Genomic DNA, 27,269 nt, shown 5'->3' with positions numbered 1-27,269 from the left:
CACAGTCCGCTGCAGAGTGAAAATCTCATTCTGGAAACGTACCTTAAGTTGGACAGGGTGGACATATTGTGACGCAGAAAACGTGTTAAAGACCTCCATTGGTTGACCCTAAAATAATTATCAGGGAGTGGGAGATAGCAGACCAGCTTTTGAGTGTTATAGAAGTGGGAGAACTTGGGTCTAATAAAAATATCTGTGAAGTGTGGGAAGTTTGTGCGTAATTTACAGGGACAGTGCTCGCAGAAATAAAAGCCATTGATCGGATGATAAAACTTTTGCTAGGAAGGAAGTTTAGCAGTTCTGTTAGCAATATTTTAGCTGGCCAGAATTTAAGTAGTCTTACCATTGGTAGAAGATGATTCATGCGAGCTTCAGGAAGAACAAGGAGGTTCATTTCTGCTTGGGGCAGTCTGCTTGGCTAGCTCTATGAGAAGCAAGAGCATGCGGTTTCTCGAACTCCTTTCGTGACTATAGATAAAAACAGGATTGTTCCTGTGGGATGACTCGGTGTCCAGCGACCAATCTGTCAGCAGCCGTCCACACGATGCAATCCTACAATTTAAATCATAGTAAGAACCTGGAGCACAGGCGACCTGGAATGAGATTTATCAGTTGTTCAATAGGCACATGATTTTAAGTAAGTTAGAATCCGGAGTCCACACGATGCCATCCTACAATTTAAATCATAGTAAGAACCTGCAGCACAGGCGACCTGGAATGAGATTTGTCAGTTGTTCAATAGGCACATGATTTTAAGTAAGTTAGATTCCGGAGTCGCAATACTTTTGATTAGGTGTTACAAGTGTCCTTAAGGACCCTGTTAGTTATGGTAGTTGCTAGTAGAATCCAACGCCCTGTGGCATGATCGGAGCTATCACTTTGTGGATACTGTGATCGTTTCCTTTGATGAGTGTTTTGTGAGATGACGACTACATTCTTCTTCATTCCTCCCAGTCTTTTTCAAGCAAATCAATAATGAGCTCAGATTGGTCATTATGCATAAAAGTTAGTAGTTTTGTTTGCTCTATGCGTTATTCATTTCAATAACTTCGTGTTATGTAATTGATACAGGGATTTTTTAATAACTCAAGGGCCGGGTGTTGTGGCCGAGCGGTTCTAGGCGCTTCAGTCTGAAACCGCGCGACCGCTACGTTCGCAGGTTCGAATCCTCCCTCGAGCATGGATGTGTGTGATGTCCTTAGGTTAGTTACGTTTAAGTAGTTCTAAGTTCTAGGGGACTGATGACCTCAGATGATGACTATGTGTCCCATGGTGCTCAGAGCCATTTGAACCATTTAATAAATCAAGGTCAGATTGGACTGAGCTATTTCAACAGATAAATGAACCCTATTTCTCAAGACTATTAACGATTTCTGAAAGAACCATCACACAGGACTTATTTGTATGGGCTACCCTTGAAACGTCCCCTTTGAACAATTATACATGACTGTGCTTAAACTGACACACAATATTTTTAGCGCAACGCAATCTGACTTTCAATAATCCCTACAAAAGAATGGCCCTGGCTAACATTAACCTATACCTTTCACAAACCACTTACCTCACAAAAATCTTCGTTACTCGAACTACTGCAATACAGCGAGCGCCACTACTGCCAGCTAAATAAAAGATTCAAACTACTGAAGGCACTAACTACTGATAGGCGTAGTTAGCAAATGAAAGATTTTTATAGAGAACGAACAATGTATTTACCTTAATAGTGTTCAAAAGTCATAATATATATAGCAGTTCATGACATCCAGTCTTACAAATGTACTGTCTCTGATGGACACACGTCCAGATCATCCGCTCTCATAACTCCTCCATCTCTCTCCCCACGTCCACCACTGCTGGCGGCTCACCTCCAACTGCGCAACGCTACGCGCTGTTAACATCCAGCTGCTCGACACTACAATAGCAAACAACAAAGCAAACCAGCCACAGACTGCACACAGCACAGCCAGTGATTTTCATACAGAGCGCTACGTAGCGTTACCAATAAAAAAAACCTAAAGAGGCTACTTACATAGCCCCCACGCTCCCCACAAAAATTTTTAAAAATTGTTTTGGGCAGTGGCCAATAATGATTTGATAAACTTTTTCGTAATTACAATAACAATGATATCAAATGCACACACTTACTGATACAATGTTGGTCAAAAGTTAAAATTTTCTCACAGTCCATAAAGACAGTCCTGATCATTCATCACAGTAAAATTGCAGTTTTTTTTTCTCAAAGTCTGAGCAGTAAAAGACAATGCACACGGAAGTAGTGGATTTCCATGCAATCTTGAAGAAGTAGTGTTGTCCTTCCAACGGAAAGACAGTGCTGACTCTCGACATGCAGGCGGGTAACGGGTCACAACAGAGCAAACCCACAGCAGAGTCATTCGAAGTTTTGAAGAATACTGGTAGGTAGGTCATCACGGAGCAGACCCACTGTAGTCCTGGTAGAGATTACGGTATTGGTGGGCCACCAGAGGTGCAGACCCACTGCAGTCCTTGTAGAGATAATGGTATTGGTGGGCCATCAAAGGTGCAGAGCCACTGCAGTCCTTGTAGAGACGGCCAGCAACCATCTGTTGCGACTGTGCAGGTGCACAATCACCATCGAAGAGTCTTGCGGATAATATAGCAAGTCCACAAAGTTTTTGGAATTCTCCTTAGAACCAGCAATGCTGTTAACCAGTCCCTTGCTGAATTATCAACACATGTGCAAACACTAACAACTTCTCATCTAGTGCGCATAAACTATGACCAACAGAAACGTGTGCAGTGAAATGTAACTTAATTTGAAGAACTGGTGTCTATACAATTATAAATTTGCGACATAAGAATACAATTACAAAGGTACAAAATACATAACTAAAAAACATAACAATACAGATAACATTTGTTGTAATATGGGCTTTACAAAAGAATAGAAATAAACACATATATCAGTGTTACAGGAATTATGACATAACTAAACACACAAAAGGTCTGAATAACTTTCGAAACATCAACTTCACACATGAGCATTAAAACAAAACAGAATAAATAATGTCTAAACATCTTTACAAAGTAAATAACATATAATAAATGAAAATTATGTTTGAGGATAACAGTATTCCTCATCATAGTGAATGTAGCTGAGTATTATAAAAATTCTACAACATAAGTCTTATCAGATAAACACATAAAGACAGGAAGAACACAAATACACAAGGGTACACAAACACATAGCGGAATAATACAAAAGGAAAGGACAGGGTTTGTTTTACTGCAGTATTTTGCAAACAAAACTTTCTTTACTTCTTGGAGATCTCCCATCATTCATCATTATTCCCAAAAAGTCCTATCTATACCTGATTTCTGTATTCTATTCATACTTCTTTCAAAATAATTATTTCTCAGTGTACAATACTCCTTTTGGCCCAAATCTTTTTCATATAACTTCTCAATGCATTCTTTCTCTATTCTCCATAGTCAGTTTCTTATAGAGGGTGTAACAAAAAGGTACGGCCAAACTTTCAGGAGACATTCCTCACACACAAATAAAGAAAAGATGTTCTGTGGACATGTGTCCGGAAACGTTTAATTTCCATGTTAGAGCTCATTTTAGTCAGTATGTACTGATCAAGTTGTAAATTTTCACAATCAACATGTGTGGACTGACGAGAATCCGCACGCAATTGTGGAATCACGTCATCAACACAGATTTTCTGTGAATTTATCGGCAGGCATTGTTGGTGATGTCTTGACTGAGCCCCATGATCCTCCACCTACGCTCAATGGAGCACGTTATCATGATTTCATACGGGATACTCTACCTGTGCTGCTAGAACATGTGCCTTTACAAGTACGATGCAATATGTGGTTCATGCACAATGGAGCTCCTGCACATTTCAGTCGAAGTGTTCATACGCCTCTCAACAACAGATTTGGTGACTGATGGATTGGTAGAGGCGGACCAATTCCATGGCCTCCACGCTCTTCTGACCTCAACCCTCTTGACTTTCATTTATGGGGGCATATGAAAGCTCTTGTCTACGCAACCCCGATAGCAAATGTAGAGACTCTTCGTGCTCGTATTGTGGACGGCTGTGATACAATACGTCATTCTTCAGGGCTGCATCAACGCATCAGGGATTCCATGCGATGGAGGGTGGATGCATGTATCCTCGCTAACGGAGGACATTTTGAACATTTCCTGTAACAAAGTGTTTGAAGTCACGCTGGTACGTTCTGTTGCTGTGTGTTTCCATTACATGATTAATGTGATTTGAAGAGAAGTAATAAAAATGAGCTCAACATGGGAAGTAAGCGTTTCTGGACACATGTCCATATAACATATTTTCTTTCTTTGTGTGTGAGGAATGTTTCCTGAAAGTTTGGCTGTACCTTTTTCTAACACCCTGTACAGTCTACCCCCTCTTAAGCTAACTTAAATCTACTGAGCTCAGATATATATACTAAGGGACGAGGCAATGCAACAGCACAAAGCAATTAACGCAAACAGCAATGACAAAAAAATGCAAATTGGCAAAGCAAGCAGTAATATATCTAAACTGGTAAATCAAATGCAATATTACAACTAATATAAGGCAATTTGCAGCAAACAAGAAAAATAAATCAGTAGTAAATCTGGCTTAACAGAGTAATACAAAGTCAAATTCAGTAGCACTATGCCTGGCAAACAGCAGCAGCAAATGCTATAACTTATACCAAAACATGGCAAAGCTCAAGCAGAAAAAATATTACACTAAAGATAACAATGCAGATACGGGAAATGTCTATTCACATCTATGTAATTAAAGTGGTGCACCACAATTCACTCTACAAAAGAAATTACTAAGCACTCGAAAAGAAAATTATGCATCCAATTCTGGTGAAGGGAAATGCCTTTTTGTGCTCCTTCGTTTTTTTTTTTAATTAGATCCTTCGTTTTTTTTTTTAATTAGATCATAAAGTTATTATTTACTGGATCTGAAGGCATAAAATATCTATATTAGTACATCTATAAAATTTTATTTTAAACGAAATGAGTATATATATATATATATATATATATATATATATATATATATATATATATATATATATATATAAAGCAAGGTATGAAACATCATTCACTAAGCAAATGGCGTCTCCAAAGGCAGTAAACAAATCTCTCAACTAGAAAGACAGTAGATGTAAACTGTTTCTCATCATTTCATTAGGAATTTCAGTAAACATCATAAATTAAGAGCTCCATAGTGTAATCATATGTTTTCAAGTTTGAGCGTGTAGTATTTGCGATGCTATCTACAATGAAATGTCAATAGCAAGGATAATGGCCTCCTTTTTTTCTCCACCTGTGCCTCTGAAAGGTACACAATAATGGCTTTTTTTCTAGGTGACTGTCGCTCGGATGGGCCTCCACAGCACATTACGTCAAAGTCATCTACTTTCTTTACTGAAATATTTAAGGCAGCAGCAGTTTCCACTACAGTGACAGTCTCATATAAAATAAAAAATTCAAAGGTTGGAAATTAACATTAGAAGTATGTAGAAACAAAATCTCATATATAACAGTGTTCAAAAAGTTTTGTCAGTATTGTGGTAACTAACATTCACGTATGTACACACATTTCATAACTCTTAAAGTACAATTCTTGGTTTCCAACATCTTTTTCATAAATCAGAATCCCTAACCACTACTCCTTATTCCTTACCTTATTACACATATACATATGACATCCAGTCTTACAAATATAGTGTCTCTGATGGACACACTCCTGATCATCCGCTCTCAAAACTCCGCCATCTCTCTCCCCACATCCACCACTTCTGGCTGCTCACCTCCAACTGCGCAACGCTACGTGCTGTTAACATCCAGCTGCCCAACACTACAATAGCAAACGACAATGCAAACCAGCCACAGACTGCACACAGCACAGTCAGTGACTTTCATACAGAGCGGGTATGTAGCATTACCAATAAAAAAACCTAAACAGCCTACTTACACCCTTTTGATCATATTATTCCGCTGCACAACAATTTTCATTACGAAAACTGAGTCCGTGGGGAGTGACATGCCACACGGAAGGTCCAGTCCACGCATATCATTGTGGCTGCCAGACAGCAAGCTCATTGTGGTTGGCATCTTTCAGTGTAGAGTGAAAAGAATTCTATGAGCGTTATCGATTAGAAATATATATATCAAGAGTTTCCAGCTATGTGATGCTGACTCGGTAATAGTGTAGTAAATTTAGATATTTACTAGCAAAGTATCTCTGCTTTGCACACCTAGCACCAAATATCTATTTCCAAATGGCTCATCCGGCATGGCGCTAATAAAATGTGTGCACAATACTTCCTGGTGAATCAGTCTGTCTATTAGTAAATATCGTGTCACAATCCCAACAGTGCTTTCTAATCTTAGTCTTCACATATGGACAGCTAAAGATGACGGGAGTTTTAATTTAGTAATGGATGTAATATTTTAGCATTCGTACCAATTTTAATAGAAGTCCCATTCATATAGGGTGCCCCCCACAAAAAAATAAAAAATAAAAATAAAAAAACACCTACCGCGTAGGGTAACCGCGCAGTCTGAGGCGCGTTGTCACGGTCCGTGCGGCTCCCCCCGTCGGAGGTTCGAGTCCTCCCTCAGGCATGAGTGTGTGTATGTTGACCATAGCGTAAATTAGTTTAAGTTAGATTAAGTAGTGTGTAGGCTTATGGACCGATGACCTAAATAGTTTGGTCCCATAAGACCTTGCCACAAATTTCCAATTTTCAAAAAGACATCGACAACGCTTAGTCTGTCGTGTTGGAAGGCAACGTAATCTGTATTCATGAAGGAACCTATATCCAGAAAAGCGTAGCTTGGCAGTGTAGAGCGTCGAAATCTCAGAACGAACGGTTGTGTTGGCTTGTTCCGATTCGTTTTGGTGTCTGAATACGGAAGATATGCAAACGTTTAGACATCTGTGTCCTGCAGATGAACAATCTGAGCCTAATAACACTCCTGCTCATGCGCTATATTCCTGTACAAAACAACATATGTTTCTGAGTGGGGTTCGCCTTAAGCAAAACATGATTTTGTTTTTAGTCCCAGACATGTTTCACTGCAGCTGCAGCATTATCCGTGGTCTTTTTATTATCATGGCTGTTAAAAATAAGGAATACTCTTTACTATTTAAATACAAACAAATATTAGTTTCTAAATCGTAATTAGAGGTTTTTCAAGAGCACATAAAATTGTGTAGTCATACCTTCTTACCACATGGTGTGGTTTTCCTTCTGTATTACATTTTTACAGTGAATGTTTTTCTTTACACTTTGTCACCTGCAACTATATACAATTTAATGTAGGAAAAGTTTGCGCAAAAGTTACGATTTCTTAACTGTTATGACTAGGCTTCCTCCGATGAACCATGGACTTTGCCGTTGGTGGGGAGGCTTGCGTGCCTCAGCGATACAGATGGCCGTACCGTAGGTGCAACCACAACAGAGGGGTATCTGTTGAGAGGCCAGACAAACGTGTGGTTCCTGAAGAGGGGCAGCAGCCTTTTCAGTAGTTGCAAGGCAACAGTCTGGATGATTGACTGATCTGGCCTTGTAACACTAACCAAAACGGCCTTGCTGCTCTGGTACTACGAACGGCTGAAAGCAAGGGGAAACTAGGGCCGTAATTTTTCCCAAGGGCATGCAGCTTTACTGTATGGTTAAATGATGATGGCGTCCTCTTGGGTAAAATATTCCGGAGGTAAAATAGTCCCCTATTCGGATCTCCGGGCGGGGACTACTCAAGAGGACGTTGTTATCAGGAGAAAGAAAACCGGCGTTCTACGGATCGGAGAGTGGAATGTCAGATCCCTTAATCGAGCAGGTAGGTTAGAAAATTTAAAAAGGGAAATGGATAGGTTAAAGGTAGATATAGTAGGAATTAGTGAAGTTCGCTGGCAGGAGGAACAAGACTTTTGGTCAAGTGAATACAGGATTATACATACAAAATAAAATAGGGGTAATGCAGGAGTAGGCTTAATAATGAATAAAAAAATAGGCGAGCGGATAAGCTACTACAAACAGCATAGTGAAAGCATTATTGTGGCCAAGATAGACACGAAGCCCACGCCTACTACAGTAGTACAAGTTTATATGCCAACTAGCTCTGCAGATGATGAAGAAATTGATAAAATGTATGATGAGATAAAAGAAATTATTCAGATAGTGAAGGGAGACGAAAATTTAATAGTCATGGGTGACTGGAATTCGAGTGTAGGAAAAGGGAGAGAAGGAAACATAGCAGGTGAATATGGTAAGGGGGTAATAAATGAAAGAGGAAGCCGTCTGGTAGAATTTTGCACAGAGCACAACTTAATCATAGCTAACACTTGGTTCAAGAATCATAAAAGGAGATTGTATACATGGAAGAATCCCGGAGATACTAAAATGTATCAGATAGATTATATAATAGTAAGACAGAGATTTAGGATCCAGGTTTTAAATTGTAAGACATTTCCAGGGGCAGATGTGGACTCTGACCACAATCTATTGGTTATGAACTGCAGATTAAAATTGAAGAAACTGCAAAAAGGTGGGAATTTAAGGAGATGAGACCTGGATAAACTGACTAAACCAGAAGTTGTACAGAGTTTCAGGAGAGCATAAGGGAACAAGTGACAGCAGTGGGGGAAAGAAGTACAGTAGAAGAGGAATGGGTAGCCCTGAGGGATGAAGTAGTGAAGGCAGCAGAGGATCAAGTAGGTAAAGAGATGAGGGCTAGTAGAAATCCTTGAGTAACAGAAGAAATATTGAATTTAGTTGATGAAAGGAGAAAACATAAAAATGCAGTAAATGAAGCAGGCGAAAAGGAATACAAACGTCTCAAAAATGAGATCGACAGGAAGTGCAAAACGGCTAAGCAGGGATGGCTAGAGGACAAATGTAAGGATGTAGAGGCTTATCTCACTGGGGGTAAGATAGATACTGCCTACAGGAAAATTAAAGAGACCTTTGGAGAAAAGAGAACCACAAGTATGAACATCAAGAGCTCAGATGGAAACCCAGTTCTAACCAAAGAAGGGAAAGCAGAAAGACGGAAGAAGTATATAGAGGGTCTATACAAGGGCGATGTACTTGAAGACAATATTATAGAAATGGAAGAGAATGTAGTTGAAGATGAAATGGGAGATACGATACTGCGTGAAGAGATTGACAGAGCTCTGAAAGACCCGAGCCGAAACAAGTCCCCGGGAGTAGACAACATTCCATTACAACTACTGACGGCCTTGGGAGAGCCAGTCCTGACAAACCTCTACCATCTGGCGAGGAAAATGTATGAGACAGGCGAAGTACCCTGAGACTTCAAGAAGAATATTATAATTCCAATCCCAAAGAAATCAGGTGTTGACAGATGTGAAAATTACCGAACTATCAGTTTAATAAGTCACAGCTGCAAAATACTAACACGAATTCTTTACAGACGAATGGAAAAAATGGTAGAAGCCGACATCTGGGAAGATCAGTTTGGATTCCGTAGAAATATTGGATCACGTGAGGCAATACTGACCTTACGACTTATCTTAGAAGAAAGATTAAGGAAAGGCAAACCCACGTTTCTAGAATTTGTAGACTTAGAGAAAGCATTTGACAATGTTGACTGGAATACTCTCTTTCAAATTCTAAAGGTGGCAGGGGTAAAATACATGGAGCGAAAGGCTATTTACAATTTGTACAGAAACTAGATGGCAGTTATGAGAGTCGAGGGGCATGAAAGGGAAGCAGTGGTTGGGAAGGGAGTGAGACAGGGCTGTAGCCTCTCCCCGATGTTATTCAATCTGTATATTGAGCAAGCAGTAAAGGAAACAAAAGGAAAATTCGTAGTAGGTATTAAAATCCATGGAGATGAAATAAGAACGTTGAGGTTCGCCCATGACATTGTAATTCTGTCAGAGACAGCAAAGGACTTGGAAGAGCAGTTCAACGGAATGGACAGTGTCTTCAAAGGAGGATATAAGATGAATATCAAGAAAAGCAAAACGAGGATAATGGAATGTAGTCCAATTAAGTCGGGTGATGCTGAGGGAATTAGATTAGGAAATGGGACACTTCAAGTAGTAAAGGAGTTTTGCTATTTGGGGAGCAAGATAACTGATCATGGTCGAAGTAGAGAGGATATAAAATGTAGACTGGCAATGGCAAGAACAGCGTTTCTGAAGAAGAGAAATTTGTTAACATCGAGTATAGATTCAAGTGTCAGGAAGTCATTTCTGAAAGTATTTGTAAGGAGTGTAGCCATGTATGGAAGTGAAACATGGACGATAAATAGTTTGGACAAGAAGAGAATAGAAGCTTTCGAAATGTGGTGCTACAGAAGAATGCTGAAGATTAGATGGGTAGATCACATAACTAATGAGGAGGTATTGAATAGAATTGGGAAGAAGAGGAGTTTGTGGCACAACTTGACGAGAAGAAGGGACTGGTTGCTAGGACATGTTCTGAGGCACCAAGGGATCACTAATTTAACATTGGAGGGCAGCGTGGAGGGTAAAAATCGTAGAGGGAGACCAAGAGATGAATACACTAAGCAGATTCAGAAGGATGTAGGTTGCAGTAGGTACTGGGAGGTGAAGAAACTTGCACAGGATAGGGTAGCATAGAGAGCTGCATCAAACCAGTCTCAGGACTGGAAACCACAACAACAACATCAACATGACTAGGCTTGAGATAAGTAATTCATGTGAAAGGTTGTGTGTGTGTGTGTAGTGTGTGTGTGTGTGTGTGTGTGTGTGTGTGTGTGTATCAATTTACATTATGTCTCACTTACGGTTTCTTTTTTCCTCATCTTCTTCATTGGCAAGTTCTATGTATTGAGTTGTCACTGTCTCTGTCACTGTCACTGTTACTGTTTACCAGTTGTAATAACAAGATGGCGGTCAGTAAAACAGTAGAAGGTGTGGAAACAAGATGGCAGACAGTGGAACAGTTGAAGATGTCATTGTCGGTAGTTTTGAATTCTCAGATGTGTGTGTGTGCGTGTTTGTAAAGGAAAACAGTCACCGTAAAAACGTAATACAGCAGGAAAAGCACACCATGTGGTAAGAAGGTATGAATACACAATTTTATGTGCTCTTCAAAAACCTGTAATTGCGATTTATTTATATGTATTTAAACAGTAAAGAACATTCCTTCTGTTTAACAGCCATAGTAATAAAAAAACCACTAATGATGCTGCAACTGCAGTGAAACATGTCTGGGACAAAAAACAAAATTGTGTTTTGCTAAAGGCGGACCCCACTCAAAAAGATATGTTATTATTAAAGCAAACACAGACAAAAGAGCTTCAACATCAAGATGATTACCTGTACACAACTTTTGTTTACATCATAGTGTGGACAGTGTGTGGTCTGCCAAAGTAGGACCGTTGTTGACAGCAATGCGACAGGTACCAGTATACAGCTGTGGAAATGAGCGACCTAGTACTTTCATATGGCAAAGCGGATTGCAGTGGGAGAGCTGCTGCAAGGTTATACAAAGACCGTTTTCCAAACAGACATGAACCACTTCATTCCACATTCACGTAAATCGAGAGATGTCCCAGAGAAGTCGGAGTGTTGCACGTGGTTATTTTCTGTCTGATGTGTGTTCATTGTGAAGTAAAGTAGTAGCACTTTGTGCTTGGTACTTACGAATACTATTCTCAGTCTACTGTTTGTCCTGTGGTAGGTGCCACAACGTAATGCGGGTCATCCTCGCTCGGGTCAAACACTTAACCTGGAGGAGGACGCGCTGACAATGTTCGGAGAAGACTCAGCCACCAGCATCCGGCAGGTGGCACAGGCGTAGCACATGGTAGAAGCGCCATGCGCATGTTGTCCATGTGCACCGGCTCCATCCATACCGTCTGCAGGAAGTCCAGGCATTATGGGAGGAGGACTACCCATGTCAGGTACAATTTGCACACTCGTATTTACAACAGTGCGTACTCCAGGCGCAATTCCAGAGCTTAGTGTTACTCACGGGTGAATACATGTTTACTAGAGACAGCATATTATACTTGCGCAACATGCATGCTTGGGTGGACGAAAATCCGTGTGCACAGATGATTCAAAATCACCGACACAAAGTCGGTAAAAACAACTGAGCCACGATACTTGGCGACTTTGGGTCATGTTGTTGTTGTTGTGGTCTTCAGTCCTGAGACTGATTTGATGCAGCTCTCCATGCTACTCTATCCTGTGCAAGCTTCTTCATCTCCCAGTACCTACTGCAACCTACATCCTTCTGAAACTGCTTAGTGTATTCATCTCTTGGTGTCGCTCTACGATTTTTACACTCCACGCTGGCCTCCAATACTCGATTGGTGATCCCTTGATGCCTCAGAACATGTCCTAGCAACCGATCCCTCCTTCGAGTCAAGGTGTATCACAAATTTCTCTTCTCCCTAATTCTATTCAATACCTCCTCATTAGTTTTGTGATCTACCCACCTAATCTTCAGCATTCTTCTGTAGCACCACATTTCGAAACCTTCTGTTCTCTTCTCGTTCAAACAATTTATCGTCCATGTTTCACTTCCATACATGGCTACACTCCTTACAAATACTTTCAGAAATGACTTCCTGACACTTGAATCTATACTCGATGTTAACAAATTTCTCTTCTTCAGAAACGCTGTTCTTGCCATTGCCAGTCTACATTTTATATCTTCTCTACTTCGACCATCATCAGTTATTTTGCTCCCCAAATAGCAAAACTCCTTTACTACTTTAAGTGTCCCATTTCCTAATCTAATTCCCTCAGCATCACCCGACTTAATTCGACTAAATTCCATTATCCTCGTTTGAGCTTTTGTTGATGTTCATCTTATATCCTCCTTTCAAGACATTATCCATTCCGTTTAACTGTCCTTCCAAGTCCTTTGCCGTTTCTGACCGAATTACAATGTCATCGGCGAACCTCAAAGTGTTTATTTCTTTGGATTTTAATACCCACTCTGAATTTTCCTTTTGTTTCCTTCACTGCTTGCTCAATATACAGATTTAATAACATCTGGCAGAGGCTACCACCCTGTCTCACTCCCTTCCGAACCACTGCTTCCCTTTCGAGTCCCTCGACTCTTATAACTGCCATCTGGTTTCTGTACAACTTTTAAATAGGCTTTCGCTCCCTGGATTTTACCCCTGCCACCTTTAGAATTTGAAAGAGAGTATTCCAGTCAACATTGCCAAAAACTTTCTCTAAGTCTACAAACGCTAGAAACGTAGGTTTGCCTTTTCTTAATCTATTTTCCACGACAAGTCGTAGGGTCAGTATTACCCCACGTGTTCCAGTATTTCTACGGAATCCAAAATGATCTTCCCCGAGATCGGCTTCTACTAGTTTTTCCATTCGTCTGTAAAGAATTCGTGTTAGTATTTTGCAGCCGTGACTTATTAAACTGACAGTTCGGTAATATTCGCATCTGTCAACACCTGCTTTCTTTGAGATTAGAATTATTTTATTATTCATATCTATCGCGAAATAGATTAACAGGACTGATCCACCTTACATTTATTACAGATATTTGTTTACCCTATTGGATGTAAGGATACCAAACGGGTCATGTGGCTGCAACATGACAGAGGTCCAGCACACTCTGGTGTCACTGTGCAAAATCATCTCAACATCACATATACCAATCAATGAACTGGTACAAGTGGACCAGTCCCACGACCAGCATGATCGCCAGAGCTGACACTAATCGACCATTTTTCTGTGAGGTAGTGTGAAAAGTATTGTGTATGGCGCAACTGTAATGTCAGTGGAGGACCTTATTGCTCGAGTCCCCAGAGGGACTGAAATACGTCTCAGACAACCGCGCATATTGATTCATATGCATGAGGCTCAACACCATCGATGTAGGCTCTGAATTGATGTGGGAGGTACGCAGTTCTAACTCCATAATGTAGACAGGAATACTCTCTCTCAATTTCTGAAGGTGGCAAGGGTAAAATACAGGGAGCGAAAGGCTATTTACAAGTTGTACAGAAACCAGATGGCTGTTATAAGAGTCGAGGGACACGAAAGGGAAGCAGTGGTTGCGAAGGGAGTGAGACAGGGTTGTAGCCTATCCTCGATGTTATTCAATCTGTATATTGGGCAAGCACTAAAGGAAACAAAAGAAAAATTCGGAGTAGGTATTAAAATCCATGGAGAAGAAATAAAAACTTTGAGGTTCGCCGATGACATTGTAATTCTGTCAGAGACAGCAAAGGACTTGGAAGAGCAGTTCAACGGAATGGACAGTGTCTTGAAAGGAGGATATAAGATGAACATCAACAAAAGCGAAACGAGGATAATGGAATGTACTCGAATTAAATCCGATGATGATACGGGAATTAGATTAGGAAATGAGACGCTTAAAGCAGTAAATGAGTTTTGCTATTTGGGGAGCAAAATAACTGATGATGGTCGAAGTAGAGAGAATATAAAATGTAGACTGGCAATGGTAAGGAAAGCGTTTCTAAAGAAGATGAATTTGTTAACATCGAGCATAGATTTAAGTGTCAGAAAGTCGTTTCTGAAAGTATTTGTATGGAAGTGAAACGTGGACGATAAATAGTTTAGACAAGAAGAGAATAGAAGCTTTCGAAATGTGATGCTACAGAAGAATGCTGAAGATCAGATGGGTAGATAGCAGAACTAATGAGGAGGTATTGAACAGAATTGGAGAGAAGAGAAATTTGTGGCAAAACTTGACCAGAAGAAGGGATCGGTTGGTAGGGCATATTCTGAGGCATCAAGGAATCGCCAGTTTAGTATTGGACGGCAGCGTGGAGGATAAAAATCGTACTGGAAGACGAAAAGATGAATACACTAAACAGATTCAGAAGGATGTAGGTTGCGGTAGGTACTGGGAGATGAAGAAGCTTGCACAGGATAGAGTAGCATGGAGAGCTGCGTCAAACCAGTCTCTGGACTGAAGACCACAACAACAATATAGACAGTGCAATGTGCTACTCTTATTGGCTTTATTGACATAATGTGAAACCCATACCCATCTCCGACGCTCATCAACACCCAAGCAGTGAGTTTCCGGTTACGGCTTCATTCTTGAATTCTTGAAAATCGATTAGTGTGCCTGCCTGTATAACATGCTAAGCGTTGTCAGTGTTTTTTTTTTTTTTTTTTTTTTTTTTTTTTTTTGAGGGGGGTGTGGGACCCTATATTTGGAATTCACAAGCAGAGGGAGACATTTCCATCTGCCATGTGTCATAAACGGTCTTCAAATACTCTGGCTATAATGTTGGTCACATATAATGCATTTTCTGTGGCTCAGTAACCTAGATGACTGTTAAACTGAGCAATTTTGTTTCAGTACCAGAAATTAATTCCGTAGCGTTTAAATATTCATTGTAGACAGATGTGTATTCATTATCAGTCCATGGCGTGTGCATATGCATTTTCGGTTCTCCGCGTTTGTACATATTTTATCTTACAACTGTCCTCACTGTGAAGCAGGGCCGACCACAGTGACCACATGAGAGCCAGATGCGCGGGCCACGTGCCGGCCGAGGCTTCCTTTAAAACTGAATGGTAGTGACAGAGCATAGGGATGAGATTTATCAGTATTTATTATGTAGTCGCATAATCGGCGAGTCTGCCAGTTTACTATGAAAAGACATTACAATACGATGCAGAAAAAATTTAAAGATTTAGTTTACGATGTCAGAGCTTACAAAGATCTACAGGCGGAATCCACTGTTCTATACAGGAAGAAGCTCTTTGTGATAATTTTGTTGGCGTGCACCATGTAAAGGAATAGATGGTACGAATAGTAATATTCCCGAACTCCATTGTCAGTTCCAGCAGCTTTTGATTGATCTGAAAGAATAATATCGAGAGTTTATGCATTAGAGCAAACTACGTTGTTTAAATCAAGGGGCATGCGAGGAACGATTTTTAGATTTAAAACCTTGTTAAGACGTGTATATTTCTATTGTCTATTGTCAAACCACAATTTATGAAAGATGTTTATATTTTATAAGTAGGATTAAGTAGGGATAATGAATATTTCTCATTTTGGAAATAATTGTGGTAGCAGGGAATGCCTGCACCAAAGTATTGTTGGCGGGAGAGACTGCACATTGATATAATTTTAAAAAGGGCAGGAGGGACCGCGTATGGATACATTTTAAGAAAAGGGCGCAAAAGACCGTGCATTGATACATTTTGTAATGGTAGCAGGGATTGTCTGCACCAGAAAGCATTGTTGGCGGGAGAGACCGCACTTTACCGTTCGTAGGAAGTCAGTAGTAAGCGAGATGTGAAGCGAGTCGGTAGCAGCACTTCCCATATTCTCTGTTCCTGTAAACTACCGTATGAACTGCAATATTTCTGATTTTCTGGTTGTTGTCATTTCGCGAAACAGGTGTGGGACGTCCCATATTCTCTGTTCCATTCACAAATGGTGCATGGGAAGAACGACAGCCTGTTAACTACCGTATGAACTGCAATATCTCTGATTTTCTGGTTGTTGTCATTTTGCGGAATAGGTGTGGGAGGTGGAAGGTCTGAAGCGAGAGGTCGAGAGGAGCGGTGTGCCTGCCAGCCACCAGCTATGATTTACGAGAGATTATAAACGGATTTACAGAGACATCAGCTAGCTATTATCATAAGTGGAACTAATATTATTGATTTTTAAGACTACTGAAGGTGTGTTTGCGCAATGCTAGTTGTAAGATTATTGTAAGAAATAAGTCCCATTTGAACGTTTGTAAAATCATTTCATTACCAACAGTAAATATTTGAAGAATCGTTATCAGAATATATGTATTTTTGCCAGCAATATTGCGTTATTGATTATAATCCATGCCAAAAACCATCAACGTAAAACTTTGCAAAATTTTACTGTTATCAAGAAAAAGTTTAACTATGAATTACGTAACTTCAGTCAAATTAATTAAAGAATAACGTCAGCTTTGCTATTAAAGAATAACGTCAGCTTTGGTAATAAATACAGCCACTTATTATGACAGCCCACCAGCAGCTAATGAGTATAGTAAAACAGAGTAAGTATATTCATGTCGCAGTTCGATGTAGCAGTCAGATGGCGATCCAGTAACAGTGAAAAAGGTAAGGAACAGTTTTGGGTTATTGCAGGTAACGACTGAGGGCCACGACGACGACACATTCTATGTTTCGTCGAAATAATCAGCAAATCACTTTTGATAAGCAGCATTTAAATTTGTATGCGAAGATCGCAGTTTTTATTATTGAGAAAGAGAATTAATTTCAAAGGGAAGATTTCATTTGTTATTATTAAGCAGTAGATAGAAATCCTAAGGGAAGGTTTCATAGGTTATTGTAGAAGGGAAAGTTGCGTAACAAAAGAGATACAGAGGAGACGGGAAGGTTTCAACCCACTACTGCTGAATTTATGAATGAAAAAGGATTGCAGGAACGAAAATTAGAACATCCCGAACAGACAGCATACCTCTCATTTTTAACGGACTTGGCTGCACACTGTCTACAATAAGACACTGCAGAGTGGAAAGCAACTTATTTCTGAGTTGGTGGGGAAGCATTTAAACAGAAAACTGAGTTGTAGAACGGACAAAATCTGACAGAATCCAATTCCCTAAGCTCAATAGCGTTAAAGAACACGCGACGTGTGAGAAATTCACTGCATCCGTGAAAGAATTACAAGGATAGGTTTACGAACGAGATTTTCACTCTGCAGCGGAGTGTGCGCTGATATGAAACTTACTGGCAGATTAAAACTGTGTGCCCGACCGAGACTCGAACTCGGGACCTTTGCCTTTCGCGGGCAAGTGCTCTACCATCTGAGCTACCGAAGCACGACACACGCCCGGTACTCACAGCTTTACTTCTGCCAGTACCTCGTCTCCTACCTTCCAAACTATACAGAAGCTCTCCTGCGAACCTTGCAGAACTAGCACTCCTGAAAGAAAGGATATAGCGGAGACATGGCTTAGCCACAGCCTGGGGGATGTCCTTTCTTTCAGGAGTGCTAGTTCTGCAAGGTTCGCAGGAAAGCTTCTGTAAAGTTTGGAAGGTAGGAGACGAGGTACTGGAAGAAGTAAAGCTGTGAGTACCGGGCGTGAGTCGTGCTTCGGTAGCTCAGTTGGTAGAGCACTTGCCCGCGAAAGGTAAAGGTCCCGAGTTAGAGTCTCGGTCGGGCACACAGTTTTAATCTGCCAGTAAGTTTCATATCAGCGCACACTCCGCTGCAGAGTGAAAATCTCATTCTGGAAACATCCCCCAGGCTGTGGCTAAGCCATGTCTCCGCTATATTCTTTCTTTCAGGAGTGCTAGTTCTGCAAGGTTCGCAGGAGAGCTTCTGCAAAGTTTGGAAGGTAGGAGACGAGGTACTGGCAGAAGTAAAGCTGTGAGTATCGGGCGTGAATCGTGCTTCGGTAGCTCAGTTGGTAGAGCACTTGCCCGCGAGAGGCAAAGGTCCCGAGTTCGAGTCTCGGTCAGGCACACAGTTTTAATCTGCCAGGAAGTTTCAGGTTTACGAACGTTTTGAGAGCGCCGCCAACCTTACATAGGTACATTACATTGTGCACTTTATTGTGTACACTGATGCTTACCTCTGCAAAACTGTAACATACCAAATACGCCATGTGTAACTTTGTAAATTGTGTGTTATCTTATGGTTGGAATACCAGTACACCGATTTCAACGTTCTTATGTGTAGATTAAAGGGTACTAATTTAGGCACTTATTGTTATACAGGGTGAGTCACCTAACATTACCGCTGGATATGTTTCGACAACCACATCAAATACTGACGAATCGATTCCACAGACCGAACGTGAGGAGAGGGGCTAGTGTAATTGGTTAATACAAACCACAAAAAAATGCACGAAAGTATGTTTTTTAACACAAACCTACGTGCTTTTAAATGGAACCCCATTAGTTTTGTTAGCACATCTGAACATATAAACAAATACGTAATCAGTGCCGTTTGTTGCATTGTAAAATGTTAATTACATCCGGAGATATTGTAACCTAAAGTTGACGCTTGAGTACAACTCCTCCGCTGTTCGATCGTGTGTATCGGAGAGCACCGAATTACGTAGGGATCCAAAGGGAACGGTGATGGACCTTAGGTACAGAAGAGACTGGAACAGCACATTACGTCCACATGCTAACACTTTTTTATTGGTCTTTTTCACTGACGCACATGTACATTACCGTGAGGGGTGAGGTACACGTACACACGTGGTTTCCGTTTTCAATTACGGAGTGGAATAGAGTGTGTCCCGACATGTCAGGCCAATAGATGTTCAATGGGGTGGCCATCATTTGCTGCACACAACTGCAATCTCTGGCGTAATGAATGTCGTACACACCGCAGTACATCTGGTGTAATGTCGCCGCAGGCTGCCACAATACGTTGTTTCATATCCTCTGGGGTTGTAGGCACATCACGGTGCACATTCTCCTTTAACGTACCCCACAGAAAGAAGTTCAGAGGTGTAAGATCATGAGAACGAGCTGGCCAATTTATGCGTCCTCCACGTCCTATGAAACGCCCGTCGAACATCCTGTCAAGGGTCACCCTAGTGTTAATTGCGGAATGTGCAGGTGCACCATCATGCTGATATCACATACGTCGACGCGTTTCCAGTGGGACATTTTCGAGCAACGTTGGCAGATCATTCTGTAGAAACGCGATGTATGTTACAGCTGTTTGGGCCCCTGCAATGAAGTGAGGACCAATGAGGTGGTCGCCAATGATTCTGCACCATACATTTACAGTCCACGGTCGCTGTCGCTCTACCTGTCTGAACCAGCGAGGATTGTCCACGGACCAGTAATGCATGTTCCGTAGATTCACTGCCCAGTGGTTTGTGAAACCCGCTTCATCGGTAAACAGGTAGAACTGCAGCGCATTCTCTGTTAATGCCCATTGACAGAATTACTCTTGATGATTAAAGTCATCATCGCCGGCCGAAGTGGCCGTGCGGTTAAAGCCGCTGCAGTCTGGAACCGCAAGACCGCTACGGTTGCAGGTTCGAATCCTGCCTCGGGCATGGATGTTTGTGATGTCCTTAGGTTAGTTAGGTTTAACTAGTTCTAAGTTCTAGGGGACTAATGACCTCAGCAGTTGAGTCCCATAGTGCTCAGAGCCATTTTCATTAAAGTCATCACCATGTGGAATTGCTGATGTAGCGACACATGAAACGGTTGAAAATGGTTCAAATGGCTCTGAGCACTATGGGACTCAACTTCTGAGGTCATTACTCCCCTAGAACTTAGAACTAGTTAAACCTAACTAACCTAAAGACATCACACACATCCATGCCCGAGGCAGGATTCGAACCTGCGACCGTAGCGGTCTTGCGGTTCCAGACTGCAGCACCTAGAACCGCACGGCCACTTCGGCCGGCCACATGAAACGGGTGAAAGCGGTGACGATGCAGTATGCGCATGACACTACTTTGACTCAGTCCACCGGCTGTCGCAGTGTCCCGTGTACTCCTGTGTGGGTTCATGGCAACAGCAGCTAACACACCAGCTGCACCCGCTTCTCCTGTGACGGGCCTGTTACGGACCCGTTTGCGTGCTACGACCATACCTGTTGCATACAGTTGGCGGTAGATGTTTTGCAATGTGCGGCACGTCGGATGCTCTCTGTCCGGGTACCGTTCTGCATACACCCTGCAGACGTCAGCTGCATTTCGTCGACACTCGCCATAGATGAGTATCATCTCCGCCTTTTCAGAGTTCGAATACACCAGGGTCACAGTTCCTACAACACTACACTATCACAGACGTCTGGTAACACGGTGCACTACAGTTGGTATGCGTGCGGAGACAAATGCAGAATAACAATAGCAGCAAGAGCTACACGCTGACACTGCGACAGCTAGACCAAACCACAGCAGTGCACTACAGCCACACTCGTAAACACGGTCGTCATCGTAAACATGTCCCTGCAGATGCTGCTCGCCGACCGTGGCCCGTGTTTGTTACAACACGCAACTGAACGTCGGAGGTTTCAAGCGTCAACTTTACGTTACAATATCTCCGGATGTAATTAACATTTTACAGTGCAACAAACGGCACTGATTACGTATTTGTTTATATGTTCAGATGTGCTAATAAAACTAACGCGGTTCCATTAAAAAAAACGTAGGTTTGTGTTAAAAAACATACTTCCGTGCATTTTTGTATGGTTTGTATTAAACAATTACACTAGCCCCTCTCCTCACGTTCGATCTGTGGAATCGGTTCGTCAGTATTTGATGAGGTTTACGAAATATATCCAACGGTAACGTTAAGTGACTCACCCTGTATATTATGTTACTGAAGAGACAGATGTTCACTTATTTTAATTACCTTTATACATTGATGCCTTCATGCGGTGATAATTTTCGCCTGACTTCTTACACCACATGGATATTTGTTAGATAAGAAACTGGGTAATCAAACAAGTATAATAAAATGTTGTTTGTCATTTAAAACTACACTGTTATAATAAATTGTATCAGTACTCTTGTATTTAAAAACAAAATTATCGCTAACTCCGTATAGTACTGCCATCTGACGGCTTCTTCACCAAATACTTCGATGTGCACAGTGAGTCACTTTGCACTCAGATGACATCAAATAATGTAGAATAGATACTTTGTGTTCATATGTGACAAATTCAGTTCCCTTCTACCTGAGAGTGTGTTTAGATTTTTTGATGAGTTCTACCTCTGTTTCTTAAGATGCGCATTTCATGTATTTTATCAGTGTCTTTCACTGAAAGGTTGTTTCTTCCGTTTGTACGAATTTGGTTGTACGTAATTGTACCGACGTATTTGTATTACTACTCTTTCATGTATTTCTCATGTAGAGCCTTAGAGAATGGCGTAAGGCCGAAACGCGCAAGGCAGTATAATATTAATAAATACAGTGGTCAAGACTAAAATCAGTTATTGAGTGCATGAAGGATGGCCGCAACATCTCATAAAGTATTTATGCGTTTTTCTATTGAATCTTACATCTGTTTTCGAGCTGTTTTCGAGACCATTTGTCGTTTCATTCGAAAGCACCCCTGTGTATGAGCAGATGTAACTGATTTTTCTGCTACGCAATTCCGTTTTTAAAGACAAATCCTTTCACGTGATATCTGTCCAGGACGTCTACATTGTTTTAGTCACGTAGAGTCTCCATAATTAGGTTGCAAAAAGTGCGCCAATATTTCTCATGTAGAGCCTTAGAGAATGGCGTAAGGCCGAAACGCGCAAGGCAGTATAATATTAATAAATACAGTGGTCAAGACTAAAATCAGTTATTGAGTGCATGAAGGATGGCCGCAACATCTCATTAAGTATTTATGCGTTTTTCTACTGAATCTTACATCTGTTTTCGAGCTGTTTTCGAGACCATTTGTCGTTTCATTTGAAAGCACCCCTGTGTATGAGCAGATGTAACTGATTTTTCTGCAACGCAATTCCGTTTTTAAAGACAAATCCTTTCACGTGAAGTCTGTCCAGGACGTCTACATTGTTTTAGTCACGTAGGGTCTCCATAGTTAGGTTGCAAAAAGTGCGCCAATATTTCGATCAACATGGTGAAAGACCGTTTTCCGTGTGCGAGAATCTGTGAAATTGTCTGCGTCTGCCCGTACGCCGACAATTTGTACCAGATGAAAGTTATATTATGTCTTCAGCATGAGAAAAATAATTAAATACACTGAAAATGTTTCGTTTGTGATGTATGTTGTTGAGAAACACGAAATATGGAACCATGTTGCATACAGTGTGACTGCATTGCCATCTAAAAATGGTGCATTGGCAATTTCTCCTTCTCCCCCCCGAGTGAAACAGCTTGGCATGGCGGTGCGAGAAGTGTGCAGCAAGGCTGAGTGCTATGGCATGCAAGCCAAGATACGGCCCTCGAGCCGAGTTCTTGGCCGCCCCTGCTGCAACGCCTTCCATTTTTTAAAGCAACGTCCAAAACTTGCTTCCCCTCCCAACTGCAAGATCTGCAACGAGACACACACCACTTACTCTGGAAGGCCAAACCCTCTCCTGTAAAACCAGAATTAACCATGCTCATCTGAATTAGTGAGATGCCTATCCATCCACTCCTGAACATTCCCACTGTCATCCTCCAGTATCCAACCAACAACTATATATCCTGAAACAAATTTACCTTACAGCCCGGTCTGTATTTCACCTGAATACGCAATCCATTTGCTCTCAAAACAAAGTACATCTCGTATTCAGCCATCTCGACACCCTTGTTTCTTCACCACTCCACACCCACGTTCCACTCCCTAGCTTCTCATCACGAAAAGACAGCAATATCGCATCTTGTACCACAACATCTACTCCCTTACAGTCAATAAACCACGTTCAGTGCATACCATGCCCTAACACAACTCCCAAATCTTCATCTTTAATGAAACATTCCTCCAGTCCTACCACACTAACCGAACATCTCCCCGTATAATCCACCACACACATAACCCTCTTCCTCTGGCTATCACAGACAACCTTTACACGATACTCGAAATGAACACTTTATTCTTACCCTATTCTTCAAAACCCTAACAGTTACCTGTGCCACCATCTACATCCGACCTAATCACCCCATCCTCTGTGACTTCCTCGCCCTTAAGGCTGTACCTTTTCCACCTATATTTTTGCTGCTGACCAACACTAATAGTAGATCCCACACGGAACTACAGCAGTGGCGTCAGTTTACAGACTTCCTCCAAGGTAACATCGTCCTAATCCTACAATACACCTGTCCTGAAAGTAACACCATATCTGATGTCGCCTTAGCATCTGCAGACTTTTTTGGAGACCTCACTGCGGGCCGACCAGGGTGGCCGAGCGGTTCTAGGCGCTACAGTCTGGAACCGTGCGACCGCTACGGTCTCAGGTTCGAATCCTGCCTCGGGCAGGATGTGTGAGATGTCCTTAGGTTAGTTAGGTTTAAGTAGTTCTAGGTTCTAGGGGACTGATGACCTTAGAAGTTAAGTCCCATAGTGGTCAGAGCCATTTGAACCATTTTTTGAACCTCACTGCGGAAGTCCTCCATCCAATCTGAAATGCCTACCTACGTGCTCTATACCCACTCGCTATACACGACCTCGTTACCTGTGTGCCTCATCCAAATATCCGTCCAGAAGTAATCTAAGACTATTTGCGTACCAGCTGAAATGCGAACTGGAAATAGGTACACAGATTAGAAACTGCCCACGAACCTTCCAACAGCATAACGATATCCCACGCCCCATGTCCTACCTGCAGCAGTACTTCCAGCAGAGCTGTACAGGGAAAGAAAGAGATGAGAATGTATCCAACAAATATTTGAAAACGTTGGATGTAAACGCCACTCTGAGAAAAAGAGTTTAGCACAGCAGAGGATATCATGGTGGGCTGCACCACTTAGAAAATTGATGACACTGAAAACCAAAAAAAGAAGTTCCTGCAGACGCTAGGTTTTTATGTAGCACTTGTTGAAGCTACTTGTCTTACATTAACATTGGGGTGTTGTCATCTGCATGAAGAATTTCCTCCTCCTGTTGCGTTCTTCAAGGCCTCTTTCACTCTCGAGTAGCAGGCTTGAACATCTCATCCTCACTAAGACGACGACGATTTGGCTGTAACGATCTCTGTCCGGGCATCTTTGTGTTGGAAAACTCCACTGAAATAAACGTAGAGTGGAACGATCGTTGCTGCATGCTAATACATAACATGAAATGGACACATGCGAACTCCGAATCTGTGTACACTTCCACAGCACCCACAGACTTGAAACCAAGTTCGTGATGAGCTCTAGTAAACAGTTATGAGCTTACCAATCCATAAAGGTCAGCGAAACTGAGGCGTGACCATCGAACGCTTGATTAACTGGATCCGTCAGAGCGTGCTATCAAGGTGCTATCTCCGATTTCCTCGACCCCGACTATCGCCAAGGAATATAAGCACGTGCGCGTGCCAGAATTTTGATGAGTGTGAGTAGGAAGTGAACATGACCAATCGGTGATGGCAGAGTGCGACTACAAACCAGTAAACAGTAACCATGTTCTCGTTATTAACATTTCCCCTAGATTTCATTCATGCCCTTTTTCCAGAAGGATTTCTTATTCTTCAGTCTGTCAGGTGGTTTCGCTTTTAGCTTTTTCTCTCCACAACCGTAATTCAAGCCTACTCAAATCAGTATACATCGTACGAATTAATTCTCTATTTCGCTAGCAGATGGTGTGCTCCGGTTTCCTTCTGCATCTCAAGCCAACTGCTGGCCCCATCACAGCAGATGAGACGCCCCGCGGAGAATTCGTGCTCCCGGCTGCGGGCTTTGGCTGAGTCGCACAATGAGCGGAGGACGGGTGGGCTGGGGTAATCAGAGGCGGCGGCGGCCGAGGCGGCGGGGGCGGAGGTGGGGGCGGCGGCGCGGCGTGGAATGCGGAATGCTCGGCATTTCCCGACAGCCGCAGCCGGGTTGCGCGCGCTCTGCCGGCCACTGACCACCACCACGTTCCAGCTGAGGGGCCACTGTGCATTACGCAGACCGTCCAGCCGCTCCTAGCCGGCAATGCGCTCTTTATTGTTCCCAGCGCAACTAGAGAGGACTGCCGTCCTCGTTAGAAGTAGTCTGCAACACAACTCACAAACCAAATTCCACTGACCGAAGCAAATCGCAACACCAGATAGTAATTAATGAAGAGTAATAAAATTTGAGGAATACATTTCTCTAGGGAACCTACACTACTGGACATTAAAATTGCTACACCAAGAAGAAATGTAGATGATGAACGGGTATTCACTGGACAAATGTACTATACTAGAACTGACATGTGATTACATTTTCACGCAATTTGGGTGCATAGATCCCGAGAAATCAGCACCCAGAACAACCACCTCCGGCCGTAATAACGGCCTTGATACGCCTGGGCATTGAGTCAAACAGAGCTTGGATGGCATGTACAGGTACAGCTGCCCATGTAGCTTCTACACGATACCACAGTTCACCAAGAGTAGTGACTGGCGTATTGTGACGAGCCAGTTGCTAGGCCGCCATTGACCAGACGTTTTCAATCGGTGAGAGATCTGGAGAATGTGCTGGCCAGGGCAGCAGTCGAACATTTTCTATATCCAGAAAGACCCATACAGGAGCTGCAACATGCGGTCGTGCATTATCCTGCTGAAATGTAGGGTTTCGCAGGGATCCAATGAAGGGTAGAGCCACGAGTCGTAACACATCTGAAATGTAACGTTCACTGTTCAAAGTGCCGTCAATGCGAACACGAGGTGACCGAGACCTGTAACCAATGGCACCCCATACCATCACGCCGGGTGATACGCCAGTATGGCGATGACGAATACACGCTTCCAAGTTCGTCTACCGCGATGTCGCGAAAAAGGGATGCGACCATCATGATGCTGTAAACAGAACCTGGATTCTTCCGAAAAAATGACGTTTTGCCATTCGTGCACACAGGTTTGTCGTTGAGTACACCATCGCAGGCGCTCCTGTCTGTGATGCAGCGTCAAGGGTAACCGCAGACGTGGTCTTCGAGCTGATAGTCCATGCTGCTGCAAACGTTGTCGAACTGTTCGTGCACGTGGTTGCTGTCTTGCAAACGTCCCCATCTGCTGACTCAGGGATCGAGACGTGGCTGCACGATCCGTTACAGCCATGCGGATAAGATGCCTGTCATCTCGACTACTAGTGATACGAGGCCGTTGGGATCCAGCACGGCGTTCCGTATTACCCTCCTGAACGCACCGATTCCATATTCTGCTAACACTCATTGGATCTCGACCAACGCGAGCAGCAATGTCGCGATACGATAAACCGCAATCGCGATAGGCTACAATCCGATCTTTATCAAAGTCGGAAACGTGATGGTACGCATTTCTCCTCCTTACACGAGGGATCACAACAACGTTTCTCCAGGCAACGCCGGTCAGCTGCTGTTTGTGTATGAGAAATCGGCTGGAAACTTTCCTCATATCAGTACGTTGTAGGTGTCGCCCCCGGCGCCAACCTTATGTGAGTGCTCTGAAAAGCTAATCATTTGCATGTCACAGCATCTTCTTCCTGTCGGTTAAATTTCGCGTCTGTAGCACGTCGTCTCCGTGATGTAGCAATTTTAATGGCCAGTAGTGTATTTAAGTGATTAATGTAAATGCCAGACATGACACTGCAATTGTGAAACGCTGGTACATCAATAACCGGAGGAACTGCCACAATACAAACGTGCATTCATTATGTTCTACAGGTGCCAGACGTCAGTTGGTGGGATGGAGTTCCATGGTTGTGCTTATTCAGTGA

Source organism: Schistocerca americana, chromosome 1 (genome assembly GCF_021461395.2).
Source record: "Schistocerca americana isolate TAMUIC-IGC-003095 chromosome 1, iqSchAmer2.1, whole genome shotgun sequence".
In the NCBI taxonomy this organism is placed as follows: domain Eukaryota; kingdom Metazoa; phylum Arthropoda; class Insecta; order Orthoptera; family Acrididae; genus Schistocerca; species Schistocerca americana.
Note: the sequence above shows the minus strand (reverse complement) of the source record.